The 22,038-nt window shown below is 45.4% G+C and overlaps 9 non-coding genes and 11 pseudogenes across 9 annotated transcripts; 7 read left to right on the forward strand and 13 right to left on the reverse strand.

Moving 5' to 3' along the window:
• Positions 1–1,570: 1,570 nt before the first annotated feature.
• LOC120550277 lies at positions 1,571–1,689 on the reverse strand. The gene has a single exon (XR_005637713.1). It is a non-coding gene; the product is annotated as a 5S ribosomal RNA (ribosomal RNA).
• A 104-nt stretch (positions 1,690–1,793) lies between these two features.
• LOC120550329 lies at positions 1,794–1,912 on the reverse strand (annotated as a pseudogene).
• A 104-nt stretch (positions 1,913–2,016) lies between these two features.
• On the reverse strand, positions 2,017–2,135 carry LOC120550142. The gene has a single exon (XR_005637617.1). It is a non-coding gene; the product is annotated as a 5S ribosomal RNA (ribosomal RNA).
• Positions 2,136–2,232: 97 nt separating this feature from the next.
• Positions 2,233–2,351, reverse strand: LOC120550256 (annotated as a pseudogene).
• Positions 2,352–2,455: 104 nt separating this feature from the next.
• Positions 2,456–2,564, reverse strand: LOC120550489 (annotated as a pseudogene).
• Positions 2,565–2,668: 104 nt separating this feature from the next.
• LOC120550203 lies at positions 2,669–2,787 on the reverse strand. Its single transcript, XR_005637676.1, has one exon. It is a non-coding gene; the product is annotated as a 5S ribosomal RNA (ribosomal RNA).
• A 104-nt stretch (positions 2,788–2,891) lies between these two features.
• LOC120549966 lies at positions 2,892–3,010 on the reverse strand. The gene has a single exon (XR_005637459.1). It is a non-coding gene; the product is annotated as a 5S ribosomal RNA (ribosomal RNA).
• Positions 3,011–3,114: 104 nt separating this feature from the next.
• LOC120550147 lies at positions 3,115–3,233 on the reverse strand. Its single transcript, XR_005637622.1, has one exon. It is a non-coding gene; the product is annotated as a 5S ribosomal RNA (ribosomal RNA).
• A 104-nt stretch (positions 3,234–3,337) lies between these two features.
• LOC120550307 lies at positions 3,338–3,455 on the reverse strand (annotated as a pseudogene).
• A 104-nt stretch (positions 3,456–3,559) lies between these two features.
• LOC120550099 lies at positions 3,560–3,678 on the reverse strand. The gene has a single exon (XR_005637576.1). It is a non-coding gene; the product is annotated as a 5S ribosomal RNA (ribosomal RNA).
• Positions 3,679–3,782: 104 nt separating this feature from the next.
• On the reverse strand, positions 3,783–3,901 carry LOC120549983. The gene has a single exon (XR_005637475.1). It is a non-coding gene; the product is annotated as a 5S ribosomal RNA (ribosomal RNA).
• A 324-nt stretch (positions 3,902–4,225) lies between these two features.
• Positions 4,226–4,344, reverse strand: LOC120550335 (annotated as a pseudogene).
• A 106-nt stretch (positions 4,345–4,450) lies between these two features.
• LOC120550436 lies at positions 4,451–4,571 on the reverse strand (annotated as a pseudogene).
• Positions 4,572–10,393: 5,822 nt separating this feature from the next.
• Positions 10,394–10,510, forward strand: LOC120550535 (annotated as a pseudogene).
• A 777-nt stretch (positions 10,511–11,287) lies between these two features.
• LOC120549959 lies at positions 11,288–11,404 on the forward strand (annotated as a pseudogene).
• A 9,394-nt stretch (positions 11,405–20,798) lies between these two features.
• Positions 20,799–20,917, forward strand: LOC120550506 (annotated as a pseudogene).
• A 326-nt stretch (positions 20,918–21,243) lies between these two features.
• On the forward strand, positions 21,244–21,363 carry LOC120550548 (annotated as a pseudogene).
• Positions 21,364–21,468: 105 nt separating this feature from the next.
• Positions 21,469–21,587, forward strand: LOC120550103. Its single transcript, XR_005637580.1, has one exon. It is a non-coding gene; the product is annotated as a 5S ribosomal RNA (ribosomal RNA).
• A 106-nt stretch (positions 21,588–21,693) lies between these two features.
• LOC120550210 lies at positions 21,694–21,812 on the forward strand. The gene has a single exon (XR_005637682.1). It is a non-coding gene; the product is annotated as a 5S ribosomal RNA (ribosomal RNA).
• Positions 21,813–21,916: 104 nt separating this feature from the next.
• LOC120550285 lies at positions 21,917–22,035 on the forward strand (annotated as a pseudogene).
• The last annotated feature ends 3 nt before the right edge of the window (positions 22,036–22,038 follow it).

Genomic DNA, 22,038 nt, shown 5'->3' on the forward strand with positions numbered 1-22,038 from the left:
GGTGGAGCAGACCAGGTCGAGGATGTGACCTTTTCATGGGTGGGGAATGTGACATGTTGGGTGAGAGAGAAGTTATCCAGTAAAATTTTGAATTCTGATGAGAGCGTGCGTGTGGGGGAGTCCATGTGGATGTTTAAGTCACCGAGTAGCAGCAGACGTGGAGAGAGAGATGAGGCTAGTGTGAGGAGTTCAGTAAAATCAGAGAGGAAGGAGGGATTTGGTTTAGGTGGCCGGTAAATGGGGATGACTGTCATGGAGGAAAAAGTTTTTGAAGGCGAGATATTCAAACGATGATACTGAGGGGAGGGTGAGTTCTGTGATCCGGAAGTTCTGATTGAAAATGACGGCGAGGCCACCTCCCGGTGGGAGGGCGGGGTTTGCAGATTGTAGTTGTAGCCAAAGGGGATGCTTGGTTGAGGGAGAAGTACGTTGGGTTGTTGCCAGGTTTCGGTGAGCAGAAGGAAGTCAAGAGTGTTGTCGAGGATTAGTTTTCGTGGAGGACAGGGCTTTATTGTGGCGATCGGGTGTTGAGGAGGGCAAAGTTGGCATGGTGAGAGGGTGGTGGGATGGGGGCAGGCTGGAGAGATCTGAGGTTGTCCCGTTAGCAGTGCGTGTGGTGCGGGGTGTGGGGTATTGTGCAGTTGAGGGGGACAGTGAGCCGATTAGCAAATGATTGGAGAGTATGATTGAGTGTATGTGAAGTGGGGAAAGCACTGTAGTCCGGTCCCGGTTTTCTGTGTAGCCTGATGATGCGTTCAGCCCTATGTGAACCAGTGGGTGAAGCATTCAGATGACGTGGGACAGGTGCAACAGAGCGTGCAGGTGACCAGATGGATGGAATGGATTGTCCGTGGTGGAAGAAAACAAATTGCGGAGAGCTTCGAAGCTTCTGTGGATGTAACGGCGTCGACGTAGAAGTCCGAGCTGTTTGATGACTGGGATGCAGGATGGAATGGAGTAGTTGTCGAGTGGACCAGTTGCAGAGTTGAATATTTGATCATGATGCCGGCGGAGGGACGGAGAAGCTCCGTGATAGTGGTTAGCCGTGGGCTAGGAGCACAGAGGTGGAGGTGGAGATGGATGAATGAGGTGATTGCCAAAATGATCCACAGCAGACCGCGAAGGAGAGAAATGTCTAGTCTTGGTCGCGGCTCGATCTGGTGGAGGTTGCCTATGAGGAGGAGGTCAGCAATCGGGTTAGCCGCCGAAGCAGCTAGGATTTGCCGCAGGCGTTTGGTGAACGGGGGCAGCTAGCTGGCTAACCGACGAGGCAAGAGTCCGGTCAAGGAGCCCCAGGCGGCTTCGGGAACCAGCAGAGAGACTGTCCAGAGGTACAGAGGCTGTCCAGAGGTAGGGGGTACAGCGAACACAAATACAAGAGAATAGCAGACGAATAGCAGATGAATAGCAGACGGAGAAGCGGCGAATAACCAGCGCCAGCATCCTCTCACGTCGGTTGGAGATGGATGACGAGTAGGTGAACACAAGGTATTTATACATGGTAAAATGCAAGTATACTTGTGGTATATAGAAGGTGCATAGCCCCTGCTGTTGTACAATGGGAATAAAAAGCTTACAGCACCGGGTATTCCCAGGCAGTCTCCCATCCAAGTACTGACCCGGCCCTACCTTGCTTAGCTTCCGAGATCAAACGAGATCGGGCGTATTCAGGGTGGTATGGCCGTAAGCCATTAAAGAAGGTGAAAACAAGTTATTTATAGATGGTAAAATGCAATTACACTTGTGGTATAAACAAGAAGCAGAGCCCCTGCTGTTGTAAAATGGTAATAAACAGGTTACAGCACGGGGTATTCCCAGGCAGTCTCCCATCCAAGTACTGACCCGGCCCTACCTTGTTTAGCTTCCGATATCAAACGAGATCGGGTATGTTCAGGGTGGTATGGCCGTAAGCCATTAGAGCAGGTGAAAACAAGATATTAATAGATGGTAAAATGCAATGACACTTGTGGTATAAATTAGGAGCAGAGACCCTGCTGTTGAAAGTGTAGAATAAAAAGCTTACAGCACCGGGTATTCCCAGGGAGTCTCCCATCCAAGTACTGACCCGACCCTACCTTGCTTAGCTACCGAGATCAAATGAGATCGGGTGTGTTCAGGGTGGTATGGCCGTAATCCATTAAAGAAGGTGAAAACAAGATATTTATAGATGGTAAAATGCAATTACACTTGTGGTATAAACAAGAAGCAGAGCCCCTGCTGTTGTAAAATGGTAATAAACAGCACCGGGTATTCCCAGGCAGTCTCCCATCCAAGTACTGACCCGGCCCTACCTTGCTTAGCTTCCGAGATCAAACGAGATCGGGCGTGTTCACGGTGGTATGGCCGTAAGCCATTAGAGAAGGTGAAAACAAGATATTTATAGATGGTAAAATGCAATTACACTTGTGGTATAAACAAGAAGCAGAGCCCCTGCTGTTGTAAAATGGTAATAAACAGCTTACAGCACCGGGTATTCCCAGGAAGTCTCCCATCCAAGTACTGACCCAGCCCTACCTTGCTTAGCTTCCGAGATCAATCGTGTTCACGGTGGTATGGCCGTAAGCCATTAGAGTAGGTGAACACAAGGTATTTATACATGGTAAAATGCAAGTATACTTGTGGTATATAGAAGGAGCATAGCCCCTGCTGTTGTAAAATGGTAATAAACAGCTTACAGCACCGGGTATTCCCAGGCAGTCTCCCATCCAAGTACTGACCCGGCGCTACCTTGCTTAGCTTCCGAGATCAAACGAGATCGGGCGTGTTCACGGTGGTATGGCCGTAAACCATTTGAGCAGGTGAAAACAAGATATTTATAGATGGTAAAATGCAAAGACACTTGTGGTATAAATTAGGAGCACAGACCCTGCTGTTGAAAGTGTAGAATAAAAAGCTTACAGCACCGGGTATTTCCAGGCAGTCTCCCATCCAAATACTGACCCGGCCCTACCATGCTTAGCTTCCGAGATCAAACGAGATCGGGCGTGTTCACGGTGGTATGGCCGTAAGCCATTACAGCAGGTGAACACAAGGTATTTATACATGGTATAATGCAAGTATACTTGTGGTATATAGAAGGAGCATAGACCCTGCTGTTGTAAAATGGTAATAAACAGCTTACAGCACCGGGTATTCCCAGGCAGTCTCCCATCCAAGTACTGACCCGGCCCTACCTTGCTTAGCTTCCGAGATCAAACGAGATCGGGCCTGTTCAGGGTGGTATGGCCGTAAGCCATTAGAGCAGGTGAAAACAAGATATTTATAGATGGTAAAATGCAATTACACTTGTGGTATAAACAAGAAGCAGAGCCCCTGCTGTTGTAAAATGGTAATAAACAGCTTACAGCACCGGGTATTCCTAGGCAGTCTCCCATCCAAGTACTGACCCGCCCTACCTTGCTTAGCTTCCGAGATCAAATGAGATCTGGCGTGTTCACGGTGGTATGGCCGTAAGCCATTAGAGTAGGTGAACACAAGGTATTTATACATGGTAAAATGCAAGTATACTTGTGGTATATAGAAGGAGCTTAGACCCTGCTGTTGTAAAATGGTAATAAACAGCTTACAGCACCGGGTATTCCCAGGCAGTCTCCCATCCAAGTACTGACCCGGCCCTACCTTGCTTAGCTTCCAAGATCAAACGAGATCGGGCGTGTTCAGGGTGGTATGGCCGTAAGCCATTAGAGCAGGTGAAAACAAGATATTTATAGATGGTAAAATGCAATGACACTTGTGGTATAAATTAGGAGCACAGACCCTGCTGTTGAAAGTGTAGAATAAACAGCTTACAGCACCGGGTATTCCCAGGCAGTCTCCCATCCAAGTACTGACCCGGCCCTACCTTGCTTAGCTTCCGAGATCAAACGAGATCGGGCGTGTTCACGGTGGTATGGCCGTAAGCCATTAAAGAGGTGAACACAAGGTATTTATACATGGTAAAATGCAAGTATACTTGTGGTATATAGAAGGAGCATAGCCCCTGCTGTTGTAAAATGGTAATAAACACAGCACGGAGACATTCCCCAGGCAGTCTCCCATCCAAGTTACTGACCCGGCCCTACCTTGCTTAGCTTCCGAGGATCAAAGCGAGATCGGGCTGTTCAGGGTGGTATGGCCGTAAGCCATTAGAGCAGGTGAAAACAAGATATTTATAGATGGTAAAATGCAATGACACTTGTGGTATAAATTAGGAGCACAGACCCTGCTGTTGAAAGTGTAGAATAAAAGCTTACAGCACCGGGTATTCCCAGGCAGTCTCCCATCCAAAGTACTGACCCGGCCCTACCTTGCTTAGCTTCCGAGATCAAATGAGATCGGGGTGTTCACGGTGGTATGGCCGTAAAAGCCATTAGAGTAGGTTGAACACAAGGTATTTATACATGGTAAAATGCAAGTATACTTGTGGTATATAGAAGGAGCATAGCCCTGCTGTTGTAAAATGGTAATAAACAGCTTACAGCACCGGGTATTCCCAGGCAGTCTCCCATCCAAAGTACTGACCCGGCCCTACCTTGCTTAGCTTCCGAGGGATCAAACGAGATCGGGGTATTCAGGGTGGTATGGCCGTAAGCCATTAAGAGAAGTTGAAAACAAGATATTTATAGATGGTAAAATGCAATTACACTTGTGGTATAAACAAGAAGCGAGCCCCTGCTGTTGTAAAATGGTAATAAACAGCTTACAGCACCGGGTATTCCCAGGAAGTCTCCCATCCAAGTACTGACCCGGCCCTACCTTGCTTAGCTTCCGAGATCAAACGATATCGGGCGGTGTTCCATGGTGTGATGGCGTAGTAAGCCATTAGAGTAGGTGAACACAAGGTATTTATACATGGTAAAATGCAAGTATACTTGTAGTATAAGAAGGAGCATAGCCCCTGCTGTTGTAAAATGGTAATAAACAGCTTCCAGCACCGGGTATTCCCAGGCAGTCTCCCATCCAAGTACTGACCCGCCCCTACCTTGCTTAGCTTCGAAGATCAAACGAGATCGAGGTGTTAGGGGTTGTTATGGCCGTAAGCCATTAGAGCAGGTGAAAACAAGATATTTATAGATGGTAAAATGCAATGACACTTGTGGTATAAATTAGAGCACAGACCCTGCTGTTGAAAGTGTAGAATAAAAGCTTACAGCACCGGGTATTCCCAGGCAGTCTCCCATCCAAGTACTGACCAGGCCCTACCTTGCTTAGCTTCCGGAAAACACGAGATCGGGTGTTCGAGTGGTATGGCCGTAAGCCTTAGAGTAGGTGAACACAAGGTATTTATACATGGTAAAATGCAAGTATACTTGTGGTATATAGAAGACATAGCCCCTGCTGTTGTACAATGGGAATAAAAACACAGCACCGGGTATTCCACAGGCAGTCTCCCATCAGGAAATTACTGACCCGGCCCTGCTGCTTGGCTTCCGGGATCAGGCGAGATCGGGCATTATTCGGTGTGGTATGGCCGTAAGCCATTAAAGAAGGTGAAAACAAGATATTTATAGATGGTAAAATGCAATTACACTTGTGGTATAAACAGGGCAAGGCCCTGCTGTTGTAAAATGGTAATAAACAGCTTACAGCACGGGTTATTCCCAGAGTCTCCACATCAAGTACTGACCCATTTCACCTTGTAGCTTCGAGATCAAGCGTGTTCCGCGATTGGTATGGCGTAAAGCCATTAGGTAGGAATTGGCAAGGTATTTATACATGAGTAAAATGCAAATTTATGCTGTGGTATATAGAAGGAGCATAACCCCTGCTGTTGTAAGATGGTAATAAACAGCTTACGGACACGGGTATTCCCGAACGGTCTCCCATCCAAGTACTGACCCGGCCTACCTTGCTTGGCTTCGAGGATCAAGCGGGGTCGGGGGAAGCTAAACAAGGTAGGGCGGGTCCGTACTTGGATGGGAGACTGCCTGGGAATACCGGTGCTGTAAGCTTTTTATTCCCATTGTACAACAGCAGGGGCTATGCTCCTTCTATATACTACAAGTATACTTGCATTTTACCATGTATCTAAATCCTTGTGTTCACCTACTCTAAAGGACTTATGGCCATACCACCCTCCACGCCCGATCTTCGTTTGATCTGGAAGTTAAGCAAGGTAGGGCGGGTCAGTACTTGGATGGGAGACTGCCTGGGAATACCGGTGCTCTAAGCTTTTTATTCTACACTTTCAACAGCAGGGTCTGTAGCTCCTAATTTATACCACAAGTGTCATTGCATTTTACCATCTATAAATATCTTGTTTTCACCTGCTCTAATGGCTTCTGCCATCACCACCCTCAACGCTTCGATCTCGTTTGATCTGCGGAAGTTAAGCAAGGTGGGGCCGGGTCAGTACTGGATGGGAGACTGCTGGGAATACCCGGTGCTGTAGCTTTTATTCTACGCCAGCAGGGTCTGTGCTCTAATTTATACCACAAGTGTCATTGCATTTTACCATCTATAAATATCTTGTTTTCACCTGCTCTAATGACTTACGTATACCACCTGTCACAGCCCGATCTCGTTTGATCTCGGAAGCTAAAGCAAAGATGGGCGGGTCAGTACTTGGATGGGAACTGCTGAATACTTTCGATTGCTGTAGCTGTTTATTACCATTTTACAACAGCAGGGGTCTATGCTCCTTCTATTACCACAAGTATACTTGCATTTTACCATGTATAAATACCTTGTGTTCACCTACTCTCTAATGGCTACTGCCATACCACCGTGGACTGCTTAGATCTCATTTGATCTCGGAGCTAAACAAGGGGGGGCCGGGTCGGTACTTGGATGGGAGCTGCCTAGGAATACCGGTGCTGTAAGCTGTTTATTACCATTTTACAACAGCAGGGGGCTCTGCTTCTTGTTTATACCACAAGTGTATTTCATTTTACACCATCTATAAATATCTTGTTTTCACCTTCTTTAATGGCTTCCGGCCATACCACCCTGAATATCGCCCGATCTGCGTTTGATCTCGAGGCTAAGCAGGGTGGGCGCTGGTCAGTACTTGGATGGGGGACTACCTGGGAATACCGGTTGTTAGCTCTTTATTCCCCATTGTACAACAACAGGGGCTATGCTCCTTCTATATACCACAAGTATACTTGCATTATACCAGTATAAATACCTTGTGTTCACCTGCTGTAATGACTACGGCCTACCACGCCGTGATCGCCGGATCTCGTTTGATCACCGAGCTAAGCAAGGTAGGGCGGAGTTGGTATTTGGATGAGGAGACTGCCTGGAATACCGGTGCTGTAAGCTTTTTATTCTACACTTTCAACAGCAGGGTCTGTGCTCCTAATTTATACCACAAGTGTCATTGCATTTTACCATCTATAAATATCTTGTTTCACCTGCTCAAATGATTTCCGGCCATACCACGTGAACGCCCGGATTCGTTTGATCTGGAGGTAAGCAAGGTGGGGCGGGTCAGTTGCTGGATGGGAGACTGCCTGGGAATACCGGTGCTGTAAGCTGTTTATTACCATTTTACAACAGCAGGGGGCTCTGCTTGCTTGTTTATACCACAAGTGTAATTGCATTTTACCATCTATAAATATCTTGTTTTTCACCTTCTTTAATGGCTACGGCCATACCACCCTGAACAGGCCGATCTCGTTTGATCTTGGAAGCTAAGCAGGTGGGGCGGGTCAGTACTTGATGGGAGACTGCTAGGAGATACCGGTGCTGTAAGCTGTTTATACCATTTTACAACAGCATGGGGTCTATGCTCCTTCTATATACCACAAGTATACTTGCATTTTACCATTTATAAATACCTTGTGTTCACCTACTCTAATGGCTTAACGCCATACCACCGTGAACACGCCAGATCTCATTTGATCTCCGGAAGCCTTCAAACAAGGTAGGGCGGATTCAGTACTTGGATGGGAGACTGCCTAGGAATACCCGTGCTGTAAGCTGTTTATTACCATTTTACAACAGCAGGGGGCTCTGCTTCTTGTTTATACCCAAGTGTAATTGCATTTTACCATCTATAAATATCTTGTTTTCACCTGCTCTAATGGACTACGGCCATACCACCCTGAATAGAGCCCGATCTCGTTTGATCGGAAGCTAAGCAGGTGGGGCGGTCAGTACTTGGATGGGAGACTGCCTAGGATACCCGGTGCTGTAAGCTTTTTATTCTACACTTTCAACAGCAGGGTCTGTGCTCTAATTTATACCACAGTGTGTTGCATTTTACCATCTATAAATATCTTGTTTTACCTGCTCTAATGGCTACGGCCGTACCACCCTCAACTGCATGAATCTGGTTTGATCTGAAGTTAAGCAAGGTGGGGCGAGGTCGGTACTTGGATGGGGAGACTGCCTGGGAATACCGGTGCTGTAAGCTTTTTATTCTACACTTTCAACGGGGTCTGTGCTCCTAGTTTAATACAAGTGTCATTGCATTTTACCATCTATAAATATCTTGTTTTCACCTGGATCGAATGGCTACGGCCACCACCCTGAACGGCCGATCTCGTTTGATCTTGGAAGCTAAGCAAGGTGGGGCGGGGGGTCAGTACTTGGTGGGAGACTACTGGGAATACCGGTGCTGTAAGCTGTTTATTACCATTTTACAACCGCAGGGTCTATGCTCCTTCTATATACCACAAGTATACTTGCATTTTACCATGTATAAATACCTTGTGTTCACCTACTCTAATGGCTTCCCATACCACGTGAACTCATGTTGATCTCATTTGATGTCTGGATGTAGGGCGGTCAGTGTACTTGGATGGGGCTGCTAGGATACCGTGCTGTAAGCTTTTATTACCATTTTACAACAGCAGGGCTGTTGCTTCTTGTTTATACCACAGTGTAATTGCATTTTACCATCTATAAATATCTTGTTTTCACCTGCGGCCGTTACCACCCTGAACAGGCCCGATCTACGTTTGATCTCGGAAGCTAAGCAAGGTAGGGCGAGGTCAGTACAGATGCGGAGACTGCCTGGGAATACCGGTGCTGTAAGCTGTTTATTACCATTTTACAACAGCAGGGTCTATGCTCCTTCTATATACCACAGTATCCTTGCATTTTACCATGTATAAATACCTTGTGTTTCACCTACTCCTAATGAAGCTACGGCCATACCACCACCGTGGGCTCGCGCCAGATCTCATTTGATCTGGAAGCTAAGCAAGGTGGGGCCGGGTCAGTACTTGGATGGGAGACTGCCTAGGAATACCGGTGTATGTACGCTGTTTCTTTCCATTTTACAACAGCAGGGGCTCCTGCTTCTTGTTTATACCACAAGTGTAATTGCATTTTACCATCTATAAATATCTTGTTTTCACCTTAGTTGTGAAACTACGGCCATACCACCCCTGAATACGCCCGATCTCGTTTGATCTCGGAGGCTCTAAAGCAGGTAGGGACCTGGTCAGTACTTGGATGGGAGACTACCTGGGAATACCGGTTAACAGTAGCTTTTATTCCCATTGTACAGCAGCAGGGGCTATGCTCCTTTTATATACCACAAGTATACTTGCATTATACCATGTATAAATACCTTGTGTTCACCTGCTGTAAACTACGGCCCTACCACGTGGCTACGCCGATCGTTTGATCAGGAGCTAAGCAGGTAGGGCCGGGTCGTATTTGGATGGGAGACTGCCTGGAAATACCCGGTGCTGTAAGCTTTTTTATTCCACACTTTCAACGGGGGGGTCTGTGCTCTAATTTTATACCACAAGTGTCTTTGCATTTTTCCATCTATAAATATCTTGTTTTCACTGCTTAAAATGGTTTGTGGCCATACCACCGTGAACCGCCTCGGTATCGTTTGATCTCGGAAGCTAAGCAAAGTAGTGCGGGTCAGTACTTGGATGGGGAGACGCAGGAATACGGTGCTGTAAGCTGTTTATTACCATTTACAACAGCAGGGGCTCTGCTTCGATACCACAAGTGTAATTGCATTTTACCATCTATAAATATCTTGTTTTCACCTTCCTTAATAGCTTACGACCCCTACCACCCTGAATCGCCGATCTCGTTTGATCTCCGGGAAAGCTAAGCAAGGTGGGGCCGGTCAGTACTTGGATGGGAGACTGCTGGGAGATACCCGGTGCTGGAGCTTTTATTCCCCATTATTACAGCAGGGGCTATGCTCCTTCTATATACCACAAGTATACTTGCATTTTACCATGCTAAATACCTTGTGTTCTACCTACTCTAAAGCTTACCGCCATACCACCGTGAACATGCCCGATCTCGTTTGATCTCGGGAAGCCTAGCGAGGTAGGGCGGGTCGCCTTGGATGGGAGACTACGTGGGAATACCCGGTGCTGTAAGCTTTTACCTTCTACACTTTCAACGGGGTCTGTGCTCTTAATTTATACCACAAGTTGTCATTTGCATTTTACCATCTATAAATATCTTGTTTTCACCTGCTCTAATGGCTTACGGCCATACCACCCTGAATTCACGCCGATCTCGTTTGATCTGGAAGCTAAGCAGGATGGGGCGGGTCAGTACTTGGATGGGAGACTGCCTGGGAATACCGGTGCTGTAAGCTGTTTATTACCATTTTACAACAGCAGGGGCTATGCTCCTTCTATATACCACAAGTATACTTGCATTTTACCATGTATAAATACCTTGTGTTCACCTACTCTAATGGCTCTGACGCCATACCACCCGTGAATACGCCCGATCTCGTTTGATCTCCGGAAGCTAAGCAAGGTAGGGCTGGGTCAGTACTTGGATGGGAGACTTCCTGGGAATACCCGATTGCTGTAAGATGTTTATTACCATTTTACAACGAAGGGGCTCTGCTTCTTTTTTGTTTATACCACAAAGTGTAATTGCATTTTACCATCTATAAATATCTTGTTTTCACCTTCTTTAATGGATTACTGACCCATACCACCCTGAACACACCCAATCTCATTTGATCTCGGTAGCTAAGCAAGGTAGGGTTGAGGTCAGTGCTTGGATGGGAGACTCCCTGGGATACCGGTGCTGTAAGCTTTTTATTCTACACTTTCAACAGCAGGGTCTCTGCTTCTAATTTATACCACAAGTGTCATTGCATTTTACCATCTATTAATATCTTGTTTTCACCTGCTCTAATGGCTACGGCCATACCACCCTGAACATACCCGATCTCGTTTGATGCGCGAAGCGTACAGGTTGGGCGGGTCAATACTGGATGGGAGACTGCCTGGGAATACCGGTGCTGTCTTGGCTTTTATTCCCATTGTACAACAGCAGGGGCTATGCTCCTTCTATAACCACAAGTATACTTGCATTTTACCATGTGATAAATACCTTGTGTTCACCTACTCTAAAGGCTTATGGCCATACCACCCTCATACACCGATCTCGTTTGATCTCCGGAAGTTAAGCAGGTAGGGGTGGGTCAGTACTTGGATGGGAGACTGCCTGGGAATACCCGGTGCTGTAAGCTTTTTATTCTAACTTTCAACAGCAGGGTCCTGTGCTCCTAATTTATACCACAAGTGTCATTGCATTTTACCATCTATAAATATCTTGTTTCACCTGCTCTAATGGCTTACGGCCATACCACCCCTCAATACGCCCGATCTACGTTTGATCTCGGAAGTTAAAGCAGGTAGGGCGGTCAGTACTTGGATGGGAGACTGCCTGGGGATACCGGGTGTATGCCTTTTATTCTACACTTTCAACAGCAGGGTCTGTGCTCCTAATTTATACCACAAGTGTCTTGCGCATTTTACCATCTATAAATATCTTGTTTTACCTGCTCTCCGTGAAATACGGCCATACCACCCTGAACACGCCCGATCTCGTTTGATCTCGGAAGCTAAGCAAGGTAGGGCGGGTCAGTACCGGATGGGAGACTGCGACGGGATACTACGGTGCTGTAAAGCTGTTTATTACCATTTTACAACAGCAGGTCTATGCTCCCTTCTATATACCACAAGTATACTTGCATTTTACCATGTAAAATACCTTGTGTTCACCTACTCTAATAGCTTCACCGTTATACCACAGTAATCCACCCGGATCTCTCATTTGATCTCTGGAGCTAAGCAAGGTAAGGCGGTCAGTACTTGGATGGAGACTGCCTAGAATACCCTGGTGCGTAGCTGTTTTTACCATTTTACAACAACAGGGGCTCTGCTTCTTGTTTATACCACAAGTGTAATTGCATTTTACCATCTATAAATATCTTGTTTTCACCTTCTTTAATGACTTCTGACCGCCTACCACCCTGAATCACCCGATCTACGTTTGATCTACCGGGAAGTTCAACAGGTAGGGCCTGTTGGTACTTGGATGGGAACTACCTGGGAATACCGCCGTGCTGTAAGCTCTTTATTCCCATTGTACAACAACGGGTATACTCCTTCTATATACCAGTATACTTGCATTATACCATGTATAAATCCTTGTGTTCACCTGCTGTAATGGCTTAACAGCCATACCGTGAACAGACGATCTCTTTGATCACGAGCTAAAGCAAGGTGGGGCCGAGGGTCGATGTTGGATGGGAGACTGCCTGGAAATACCGGGGCTGTACACTTTTATTCTCCACTTTTCAACACAGGTCTGTGCTCCTAATTTATACCACAAGTGTCATTGCATTTTACCATCTATAAATATCTTGTTTTCCTGCTCAAATGATTCTGACCCATACCCCCGTGAACCCGCCGATTCGTTTGATCTCGGAAGGCTAAGCAAGGTGGGGCGGGTCAGTACTTTGATGGGAGACTGCCTGGGAATACCCGGTGCTGTAAGCTGTTTATTCCTTTTACAACAGCGGGGGCTCTGCTTCTTGTTTATACCACAAGTGTAATTGCATTTTACCATCTATAAATATCTTGTTTTCACCTTCTTTAACTGACTACGGCCATACCACCATGAATCGCCTGATCTCGTTTGATCTCGCGGAAGCTAAGCAAAGTGGGGCGGTCGGTACTGCGGATGGGGAGACTGCCTGGGAATACCGGTGCTGTAAGCTGTTTATTACCATTTTACAACAGCTGGGGCTATGCTCCTTCTATATACCACAAGTATACTTGCATTTTACCATCTATAAATATCTTGTTTGACCTTCTTTAATGGCTACCGGCCATTTACCACCCTGAACCGCCGATCTCATTTGATCTAGGTAGTTAAACAAGGTAGGAGTGGGGTCAGTACTGGGTGGGTGAGGTGGGGCTGCCTGGGAATACCGGTTGCTGTAAGCTTTTATTCTACACTTTCAACAGCGAGGGTCTGCTCTAATTTATACCACAAGGTGTCATTTGCATTTTACCATCTATTAATATCTTGTTTTCACCTGCTCTAATGGCTACGGCCATACCACCCTGAAATACCGATCTCGTTTGATATCGAGGCTAAACAAGGTAGGGCGAGGTCGGTACTTGGATGGGAGACTGCCTGGGAATTTCCGGTGCTGTAAGCTGTTTATTACCATTTTACAACAGCAGGGCTCTGCTTCTTGTTTATGCCACAAGTGTAATTGCATTTTACCATCTATAAATAACTTGTTTTCACCTTCTTTAATGGCTTAAGGCCATACCACCCTGAATCACATCGATCTCGTTTGATCTTGGAAGCTAAACAGGAGTAGGGCGGGTGAAAGTACGTGGATGGGAGACTGCCTGGGAATACCTGGTGCTGTAAGCTTTTTTATTCCCATTGTACAGCAGCGGGGCTATGCTCCTTCTATACCACAAGTATACTTGCATTTTACCATGTATAAATACCTTGTGTTCACCTACTCTAAGGCTTACGACCATACCACCGTGAACATGCCCGATCTCGTTTGATCTTCGGAGAAGCCTTAAGCAAGGTAGGGAGGGGTCAGTACTTGGATGGGGAGACTGCCTGGGAATACCCGGTGCTGTAAGCTTTTTATTCTACACTTTCAACAGCAGGGTCTGTGCTCCTAATTTATACCACAAGTTGTCATTGCATTTTACCTTTATAAATATCTTGTTTTCACCTGCTCTAATGGCTCACGACCGCCTCCACCCTGATTTCGCCGATCTGGTTTGATCACCACAGCTAAGCAAGGTGGGGCGGGTCAGTACTGGATGGGGAGACTGCCTAGGATACCCGGTGCTGTAAGCTTTTTATTCTACACTTTCAACAGCAGGGTCTGTGCTCCTAATTTATACCACAAGTGTCATTGCATTTTTACCATCTATAAATATCTTGTTTCACCTGCTCTAATGGCTTACGACCATTACCACCCTGAACATACCGATCTTCGTTTGATCACGGAGCTAAGCAAGGTAGGGCCGGGTCCAGTACTTGGATGGGAATCTGCCTGGGATACCGGTGCTGTAAGCTTTTATTCTTATTGTACCAACCGGGGGTATGCTCCTTCTATATACCACAAGTATACTTGCATTTTACCATGTATAAATACCTTGTGTTCACCTACTCTAAGGGCTTACGGCCATACCACGTGAACATGCCATCTCGTTTGATCTTCGGAAGCTAAGCAAGGTAAGGGCCGGTCAGTACTTGGATGGGAGACTGCCTGGGAATACCGGTGCTGTAAGCTTTTACTCTACACTTTCAACAGCAGGGGTCTGTGCTCCTGATTTATACCACAAGTGTCATTGCATTTTACCATCTATAAATATCTTGTTTTCACCTGCTCTCCGAATGACTACGGCCAATACCACCCTCAACTGCGCCGATCAGTTTGATCACGGAAGTTAAGCAGGTAGGGCCGGGGTGAGGTACTTGGATGGGAGACTGCCTGGAGAGATACCGTGTGCTGTAAGCTTTTTATTCTACACTTTCAACAGCAGGGTCTGTGCTCTAATTTATACCACAAGTGTCATTGCATTTTACCATCTATAAATATCTTGTTTTCACCTGCTCTAATGGACTACGGCCATACCACCCTCAACTGCGCCTGATCTCGCGTTTGATCTGGAGTTAAGCAAGGTAGGGCGGGTCAGTACTTTGGATGGGAGACTGCCTGGGAATACTACCGGTTGCTGTAAGCTTTTTATTCTACACTTTCAACAGCAGGAGGTCTGTGCTCTAATTTATACCACAAGTGTCATTGCATTTTACCATCTATAAATATCTTGTTTTCACCTGCTCTAATGGCTTGCGGCCATACCACCCCTGAACAGGCCTGATATCGTTTGATCTTTGGGAGCTAAGCAAGGTAGGGCGGGTCAGTACTTGGATGGGGAGACTGCCTGGGAATTACTCGGTGCTGTAAGCTGTTTATTACCATTTTACAACAGCAGGGTCTATGCTCCTTCTATATACCACAAGTATACTTGCATTTTCCTTGAGTTTCCTTTGTGTTTTTCTGATTTTTGATTGAGGCGTGTGTGCGCGGTCTTGTAGGCTGTGGAGGCGGCGTGCCGGCGTGTAAAGGTGGCGTATTGTGTCACTTCCGGTGTTCCCGTGTTACAAGCGCTAGTTTGCTGCTCCGGCAAAACTTACTGAACTCTGCTTCACTGTTTAAATTAGCAGCTATTTGCCTGGATTGCATTTGAATTACAATTGTTTTACTCAAGCACTTATACTTAGCTTCACTTGGCCTTGACTTCCGCTGAATTTACAATTGTTAAAACACTGTTAGCTACTTTAGCTTAGCCATTAGCAATGGCTAATTCCTCTCCCTCTCCTGCTCTCTCTTGCTCTGTGTGTCAAATGTTTAGCTATTCCTCTGCCTCACTTTAGTGATAGCGATACATGTAATAAATGTAGTATATTGAGCTGTTTTGGAGGCAAGGCTTAGTGAGTAGTCTGACTCCGTATCATGGAATCAGGAATCGGTATGCTTCCGTAGCTAGCCAGCACCATGTAGGTAGTGAGGCCCAACATACTGTAGCTTCTGTAGCTTACTGCTAGCTGTCCCCGGCAGACCCGAGCAACCCGAGTGGAGTGATTGTCGTAATGGCGTTGATCTAGCCAGGAGTGCACATGATGTGGTCTCTAAACGGGCGTCTTACCTCTCTAACAGGTTCTCCCTACTCAGCGATACACCGTTGGGGTTTGGTTTGGGGTGTGTTACTCTTTGTTGTGGGTTGTGTACGGTTTATGTTGTGGTTATTTATCATATGTGCGGGGTGGGGATATAGAACCATCTAAACTGTGGGAGTAAATAATCAGTAGATCATACTTCCGTGGTGGTAATGATTAAATTCGAGATCACTAAAATGAATGTTGGTCACTTTGTGCATAACTTAAGACAATGTCCGGACTCAGTAGTTTTCTCTGGACCCTGCCAAACCCTGACCAATGATGGAAATGTACACCCGTCGTCATCCTTCCACAGCTGGTTGTGAGGGTGGTGCCCACCCTAATGATGTGGGCTATGTGAATAACTGGAGGCGTTTGGGGGAAAGCCTGGTCTGATTGAGAGAGGCCGTTCATCCCACCTGGGGCGTGCCTCTCATATCAAAAATCTGAACGAGTTTATCAGACATAAAACCATGACAACCCAAGTTTGATATTAGTAATCAGAGGTGCAGTGCTCGCCCCTCTGTGCTTCCGTTGGAGCAGTCGCCACTCTCATGGTCTAATAGCAGGTGTCTGTCCCCGGCTCAGATCGGTTAAATCAAAGGTAAACAAAAGATGGCTATACTTAACAACCTAATTGGAATTAAAACTACTGCAATAGAACAAAAGGAAAATTAGATGTGGACTATTAAATATTAGATCTCTGTCTTCTAAAGCAGACTTGGTAAACGACTGATATCAGACAATAAAATTGATTTATTTTGTCTACTGAAACGTGGGCCATGAAACTATGTTAGCTAAATGAAGCCACTCCTCCCAGCCATATTAATACTCAAATTCTAGAGGCTCAGGCCGAGGAGGGAGTTGCAGCCATCTTTGATGCAAGCCTGCTAATTACTCCTAAACCTAAATACATTATAACTCATTTTGAAAGTCTTGTTCTTAATCTTCAACATCCAAAATGGAAAACTTACAGCCAATTATATTCGTTGTTATTACAGGGCTCCAGGTCCAGATTCTGAATTTTTATCTGAATTCTCCAGAGTTTTTATCATGTTTAGTCCTTAAATCAGACCAAGTACTTCTTGTAGGTGATTTTTATATCCGTAATGGGCGTTGACAATGACAGCTTAGTACTGCTTTCAACTCATTACTGGATTCAATCGGTTTCAGTCAGGTGTGCACAAGGCGGCACTGTTTTAACCACCCCCTCGACCTTGTGCTGGCATATGGTATTGAAATTGAGGGATTTAATAATATTTTCGCAGAGAATGTATTATCAGATCATTCTTTAATCACTTTCAAATTCTTACTACCTGATTATATTAAATTAGATAAAGCTCCTACACCAGATGCTTATCTGACAGTGCTATAGCTAAATTTAAAGAAGATATTCCAACAGCATTCGACTCTATGTCATGCCTTAACATAACAGGAGGACCTGTATGTTAACCTCAGTCCCTCTCAAATTGATGCATTTGTAGACGGTATTACGACATGCCCTGATCGACCTTAGACTCCGTGCTCCCTGAAAAGAAGATGATGAAGCAAAGAAACTAGCACCTTGGTATAACTCCCTAACTCGTAATTAAAACAAATCTACATGAAACCTTCGAATGAAGTGGCGTTCCACCAAGGTGGAAGAATCTCGTTTGGATTGGCAGAGAAAGTCTCAAACCTATAGGAGAAGGCCCTAAGAAAGGCCAGGATCAGACTATTACTCATCACTAATAGAAGAAAACAAGAACAACTTTAAGGTTTCTTTTAGCACTGTCGCGAGGCTGACAGATAGCCACAGCTCTACGAGCCATCTATTCCTCTAGCTCTGAGTAGTGATGACTTCATGAGCTTCTTCAATGATAAAATTACAACAATTAGAGATAAAATTCATCACCTTTACACTCAACTTCTAACGGTTCACCTTTAAGCATGAGTGGTAGAAATAAAGACTAGTCTCGACATATACTTAGACTGCTTTTATCCTATAGATCTTCAACAATTAATGTTAAAGATATCCTCAGCTAAGCCATCTACCTGTCTCTTGGACCCCATCCCAACGAGACTACTCAAAGAAGCATTACCTGTGGTTAACACCTCATTACTAGATATGATCAATATGTCTCTATTAACAGGTTATGTACCACAGTCATTTAAAGTAGCTGTGATAAAACCTCTTTCTGAAAAAACCACCCTGGATCCTGAGGTCTTAGCAAACTATAGACCTATATCTAACCCTTCCTTTTCTATCCAAGATCCTCGAGAGAGGTGGTTGCTAATCAGTTATGCGGATTTTCTACATAGCAACAGTTTATTTGATGACTTTCAATCAGGATTTAGAAAGAATCATAGCACAGAGACGGGCACTGGTGAAAATTACTAACGACCTTTTAACTGCAGAGGCAAAGGTCTTGTCTCCATTCTTGTTTTACTAGATCTTGGATGTGGCGCATTTGACACAATTGACCATTCAATCCTGTTACAGGGTGAGGGAACACTTGGTTGGCATTAAAGGAATTGCTCTGAGTTGGTTTAGGTCCTATTTCTCTGATCGATCTCAATTTGTGAATGTGATAATATACCTCCAAGTACGGCTAAAGGTTAGCCATGGGGTTCCTCAAGGGCTCAGTGCTTGGACCAATTCTATTCTCCTTATATGTGCCTTCCTCTAGGCAATATTATTAGAAAACACTCAATTAACTTTCACTGTTGTGCGGATGACACCCATTATACTTGTCAATCAAACCAGACGAAACCAGTCAGCTAGCAAAATTTCAAGAGTGCATTAAGGATATAAAATCCTGGATGACCTATAATTTTCTGATGTTAAACCTAACAAAACTGAAGTTATTGTGCTGGGCCCTAAACACCTCGAACTTCATTATCTAGAGATATAGCTACTCTGGATGGTGTTGCCCTGGCCTCCAACGCCACTTAGTATTATTAGGAGTTATCTTTGATCAGGATATATCCTTTAATGCCAATCTAAAACAAACCTCAAGAACAGCCTTTTTTCATCTCGTAAGTACATTGCCAAAATTAGGAATATCCTGTCTCAAAACGATGCTGAAAAACTAGTCCATGCATTTGTTACTTCCAGGCTGGACTATTGTAATTCCCTACTGTCAGGTTGCTCAAATAAGTCTCTTAAGACTCTCCAGCTGATCCAGAATGCTGCAGCGCTGTTCTCACAAGAACTAAGAAAAGAGATCATATTTCTCCTGTATTAGCTTCTCTGCATTGGCTTCCTGTTGAATCCAGGATTGAGTTTAAAGTCCCTTCTCTTGACCTACAAAGCTCTAAATGGTCTAGCACCATCATATCTAGAAGAGCTCCTAATACCCTATTGTCCCACTAGAACACGCTGTGCCCCCAGAATGCAGAGTTACTGGTGGTACCTAGAGTCTCTCTAAAGAGTAGAATGGGAGCTAGAGCCTTCAGTTATCAGGCTCCTCTCCTATGGAACCAGCTCCCGATCTGGGTTTGGGGGGCAGAAACTGTCACCCTCATTCAAGAATGAACTTAAAACTCTCCTATTTGATAAAGCTTATAGTTAGGGGTGAGGAGTTGCAGTGTTCACCTAACTGGCCCAACTGCTTCTCTTCATAATTGTTAGATTAATAATACACTAACAAAGTAGGGGGAGGCAGGCCAGCCAAGCCAGATCCCGCAGGGGAGAGTTCTAAGCCCGAAAAAGCTACCTCTCCTTATGACCTGTCTCTCTTAGTTACCTGTTATAGTTACGTGTTATAGTCCTAGACTGCCGGGGGACTTCCCTTCCTTTGAGACACACTGAGCTGCTCTCCTCTCCCTTTCTATTACTGTTTCTATTACTGTTACTATTACTATTACTATTTGTGTGCAGCCCGTCCCAGAAATGCTTGTTACTAATCCTAGCTTCTGGGGTTTACCTCCCCGAGTCCTTATATGCTTTTTCCCCAAGCGTATTTCCTTGGAGAACGTTGGCACCAAGACCCTGGTTGCAGCTGTCGCGTGGTCCTGCTGCTGCACTCCCTGCTGAGCTCAGCGATGCCCTGCAATGTCATGCTGCGTCCTGCCTGACCCTGCAGCTTTCCGGCTACATCCAGTCACTGTTCCATTATTAATGTGACTACTATACATGCCACTGTTCATCACACCCCAACCGGTCTCGTCAGACACACGCCTACCAAGAGCCTGGTCTGTCCGAGTTTTCTTCCCAAAGAGGGAGTTTTTCCTCCCCACTGTCCGCACTTGCTCTTGGGGAATTACTGGAATTGTTGGAATTGTTGGGGCTTTGTGTAAGTATTATAGAGTGTGGTCTAGACCTACTCTATCTGTAAAGTGTCTCGAGATAACTTATGTTATGATTTGATACTATAAATAAAATTGAATTGAATTGAATTGAATTTTACCATCTATAAATATCTTGTTTTCACCTTCTTTAATGCGCTTACGTGGCCATACCACCATGAATCGCCCGATCTCGTTTGATCTCGAAGCTAAGCAAGGTAGGGCCGGGTGGATACTTGGATGGGAGACTGCCTGGGAATACCCGGTGCTGTAAGCTGTTTATTACCATTTTACAACGCGTGGGGCTATGCTCCTTCTATATACCACAAGTATACTTGCATTTTACCATGTATAAATACCTTGTGTTCACCTACTCTAATGACGCTACGGCCATACCACCATGAACACCGATCTCGTTTGATCTCGGAAGCTAAGCAAGGTAGGGGCCGGTCAGTTACTGGATGGGGAGACTGCATGGGAATACCCGGTGCTGTAAGCTGTTTATTCTACACTTTCAACAGCAGGTCTCTGCCCTAAGTTTTATACCCCAAGTGTAATTGCATTTTACCATCTATTAATATCTTTTTCACCTGCTCTCAATGGCTTACGGCCATACCACCCTGAACATACCCGATCTCGTTTGATACCGGAAGCTAAAATAAGGTAGGGCCGGGTCAGTACTTGGATGGGGGACGCCTGGGAATACCCGGTGCTGTAAGCTGTTTATTACCATTTTACAACAGCAGGGGCTCTGCTTATTTTATACCACAAGTGTAATTGCATTTTACCATCTATAAATAACTTGTTTCACCTTCTTTAATGGCTTAAGGCCATACCACCCTGAATACTCCGATCTCGTTTGATCTCCGAGGAGCTAAGCAGGTAGGGCCGGGTCATTACTTGGATGGGGAGACTGCCTGGGAATACCTGGTGCTGTAAGCTTTTTATTCCCCATTGTACAACAGCAGGGGCTATGCTCCTTCTATATACCACAAGTATACTTGCATTTTACCATGTATAAATACCTTGTGTTCACCTACTCTAAAGGCTTACGCGAACCATACCAGTGAACATGCCCGATCTCGTTTGATCTCGGAAGCTAAGCAAGGTAGGGCCGGGTCAGTACTTGGATGGGAGACTGCCTGGGAATACCCGGTGCTGTAAGCTTTTTATTCTACACTTTCCAACAGCAGGGGTCTGTGCTCTAATTTATACCACAAGTGTCATTGCATTTTACCATCTATAAATATCTTGTTTTCACCTGCTCTAATGGCTCACGGCCATACCACCCTGAACACGCCCGATCTCGTTTGATCTCGGAAGCTAAGCAAGGTAGGGCCGGGTCAGTACTTGGATGGGAGACTGCCTGGGAATACCCGGTGCTGTAAGCTTTTTTTTTATACCACTTTCAACAGCAGGGTCGCTTGCTCTAATTTATACCACAAGTGTCATTGCATTTTACCATCTATAAATATCTTGTTTTCACCTGCTCTAATGGCTTACGACCATACCACCCTGAACAGGCCCGATCTCGTTTGATCTCGGAAGCTAAGCAAGGTAGGGCCGGGTCAGTACTTGGATGGGAGACTTCCTGGGAATACCCGGTGCTGTAAGCTGTTTATTACCATTTAACAACAGCAGGGGCTATGCTCCTTCTATATACCACAAGTATACTTGCATTTTACCATGTATAAATACCTTGTGTTCACCTACTCTAAAGGCTTACGGCCATACCACCGTGAACATCCCCGATCTCGTTTGATCTCGGAAGCTAAGCAAGGTAGGGCCGGGTCAGTACTTGGATGGGAGACTGCCTGGGAATACCCGGTGCTGTAACGGCTT

Source organism: Perca fluviatilis, chromosome 20 (assembly GCF_010015445.1).
Source record: "Perca fluviatilis chromosome 20, GENO_Pfluv_1.0, whole genome shotgun sequence".
Lineage (NCBI taxonomy): Eukaryota > Metazoa > Chordata > Actinopteri > Perciformes > Percidae > Perca > Perca fluviatilis.